This window comes from Pan troglodytes, chromosome 9, assembly GCF_028858775.2.
Source record: "Pan troglodytes isolate AG18354 chromosome 9, NHGRI_mPanTro3-v2.0_pri, whole genome shotgun sequence".
In the NCBI taxonomy this organism is placed as follows: domain Eukaryota; kingdom Metazoa; phylum Chordata; class Mammalia; order Primates; family Hominidae; genus Pan; species Pan troglodytes.
The window spans coordinates 24,635,429-24,638,636 of NC_072407.2; positions in this window are offsets into that span (position 1 = coordinate 24,635,429).

A 3,208-nucleotide genomic window follows, 5' to 3' on the forward strand; every position below is an offset into this window, starting at 1 on the left:
CGAACCCTCTTAGGCCTCTCCGTTCCAGACCCTCCCTCCATTCTCCACGTAGCCCCTCCCTTCTAGAATCTTGCGGCTGAAAGTGGGGGCAGGCGGGGAGCCCGAATAGCGCCTCAGCCAAACCCCGCAGCCGTTCCTGCGCGTCACCCGCCTCTGCAGAGCCTGACGCGCGGCAGTCTCCACGCCGGAACCCAAGTGCTCACTGGGCCGGGGAGGGCCAGCGGGCGAGATATCAGGCCTGGGGGCCGAGCGGGGCTGCTGGGCGTCACTCAGGCCCAGGGCCGCAGCTGGGGGAAGTGAGAAGGCCGGCAGGATTCTGCCCCCTCTGCGCAGTTCTCCCTTCCTCCCGGGGCAGCCAAGTCTGTGCGCCCTGGAACGTCCGGGCGCCGCGTAGACTCTCCATTCGCACCTGGCCCTTTGCGGGGGCTGCTCAAATGCAAATTGGGAAACTGGCCAGAACCTTCCAAAGTCGTGACTGTCCCTCGGGGAAGTCGGCCGGGGAACCGCAGAGGGAGGCCTACACCGATCTTTGGGCCCGCCTCGTGGTACCGCTCCGGCCGATCGCTCTCTGAACCCGAGCCTGCCTGCCAGGCCTGCCTTCTACAGTTCTCGCATTCGTCTTGAGCCCTCTCGGAAATTGGGGACTGTTTAGGCAGAAACACTCGTAGGTCCCCTTGGCGTCCCCCAAGATGCCAAGAGCCTGCGGGGTGCTTCTCAGCGCCAGCCGCAACTTGAGCAGGCACCCCTGCGGAATTCTCAGTCCCACCCACTCAGACGACCCTCCTCCAGCCAGAGTCCACCACAGCCCACCCACCCTCTTAACCCTCGTTCCCGACCTCTCCCTGCGAGCGGGCCCCGCGGAGAGAGCGACTGACCCTAGCGACAGCCCGGCGGGAGGTGGTTGGGATCTTCTCCAGGGTTCAAAAGCGACTTTCTGAGTCCCAATTTCCTCAGCTTTGCAATTGGTATAGTTTCTGAAAGGCCATTGCTAAATCTAACTGAGATAATTCATGGATAGCCCTTGCACAATGGTTGAGTATGGAGATCTCAATAGACGTTAGCTCAAAACTGCAATAAAAAGCGACCTGAAATCCTCAAGGCGTCTCAAAAGAAAGATCTCCTCCTCCTGCCCACCAAAGGCAATGCAGACCGTGTGTCCCCAGCCAGCTGCCCTTTAGAGGGGCTAGGCGGGAAAGCCAACCAGCGGAGGCATCCAAACACTCTCGGGCTCTCCAGAGGAGCAGGAGGGTGCCCCTTAGTGCCCCCGGCGCCCGCCGCAATCTGCCACTGCAGCCTACGCCTGCGGCCGCGGCCGCCGCGGCATTGTCCTCCCGCCGCGTGGGACGGCCCAGCCACTGGCGACGGCGCGCACCCCGAGGCAGTGGGCTGGGCTGTTGGCAGTAGGGAAGGGACAACGTGCTGTCTGTGGCTCCTCATCCCCGAGGCCAGGGGTTCCCCGAGCTAGACCGGCAAGGAAGGAGAGAAGGGAAGCATTTTGCTGATAATCCCCTTCTAGTCTCCAAACTACACCTTCTTTGTAAAGGCGTTTTTTCCTCTTCTGATTATAGCTATTGCATTGTACCAATAAGAAAGTCCATCTTTTTATCGCCATGGCCACCCCCACTCCCATCCCCGCCACAGTACGGTTGAACATCCTGGCATGGCTTTGCAGATTGCCAGCTCTCATTCCCCCCTCCCCCCCATTGCTGGGCATCCCGATTTGGACGGTCTCTAAGGTCCCGCGCTGGCAAATCAGGCCTGGCTCTGGTAGGATTTTATTGAAAGGACTGTAAAGAAAGAATGGGTTTCCCTTGACTTCGGAAGTGACCTAAGAACTAGGTCTGTGTTGGAAAAACTTCGTTTTTCTTTCTCTAAAACGTCTTCAGAAAAGCTTAAAAATACAATGAAAACGGTCAGTTATACTCAGAATTTTCTCTTGATTGTGATAACAGAAATAGGAACGGAAATACCAGATCACAATTTTAAAGCAAAAACCCAGGATTCCTCCAAGACTGACTGTCTGGAAGGGTAGGGATGTGAGAATCTGAAGTCCACATACATGCTAGGTAGGTACACCTTGATAAATGCAGGACCCATGCCTGCTTCAGTCATCGCAGAGCTGTGGGGCTATGCGCAGACCCTCAATCTCTTTCGCAGTAATATTTTCGGAATCCCTGAAGATAAGGAGGGACAGCAATGGAATCTAGTGAAAGGGAAAGAGAAGACAGTGATTTAACCCCCTCCTTCCACCTCTACAGCCCGATCCACTCTGTTGGCGGCTGCGCCTTGCCTTGGGTGCAGTGGGACGTGTCCCTCCCATGTTTCCCTTAATTAGGAGGAGGCAAACTTCTGTCTTCCCCTCCTGCCGGTTTCGGTTTAGTAATCAAACCACATGAGTCACGCCAAACGCGCAGCCCCCTCCCGCTGGAGTGACAACTGGCCAGCATACTCTAGGCTGTTGTCCCTTTAAAACTTGAATCCAAGGGGGTAATGATTTATCAAACTTGTATTATCAAGAAAATGTCAAACCAAGGGCACCTTGCTTTGCACTGACGCAAACCCGGCCTTTCCCAAGGAGATATAGAAAGCGCCTCTCCTGCCTGAGCCAAACCCAGTCTTGTCAATAGCGGGTTTCACCCTCCACCAGTTCAGTCTGTTGCCTGTGTCAGACATGGTGAGTGTTTGCTTTTGTTCTTTCAAGAGGAAAGGGGGCTGAGGGGACAGGGAAAGCAGATTCGTTTTGGCTATTTCTTTTGGAGATGTCTGTGCATTGGGTGGGGGGAAAGGGGGCGACGAGGACAACAATTCTCGCAGCCCTAGGTATTTGTACTTGTGAGCGTCACCTGAGGTCGCAAAGAGGTTTCCTAGGCTGTAGAGCTGAGAGGTTGGCTGTGGCTCCTAAAGACCCGATCCCGGGCACTGTCCTCGGTGCTGAAAAGCCAGATGCCGGTACAGAAGCGAGTTGCTCTGGGTCCTAGAGGCTACTGAGACAAATGCTGGCTGAAGCCGAGGTACTTAGATTTGTGCAAATTGAGGAGTTCTATTCTGCGTGTTTGTGAAAGGGGGTTAGACGAGAGGAGTGCGGTGGAGGCGAAGATAATAGGATTATTCTTACAGTGTAATAATAATTATTGGTGCTAATGTTTAGGAAGCCGTGAAAGATAACACGAGGGGAGAAAGTGGATAGAAAAACCACCGCTGGCAGTTC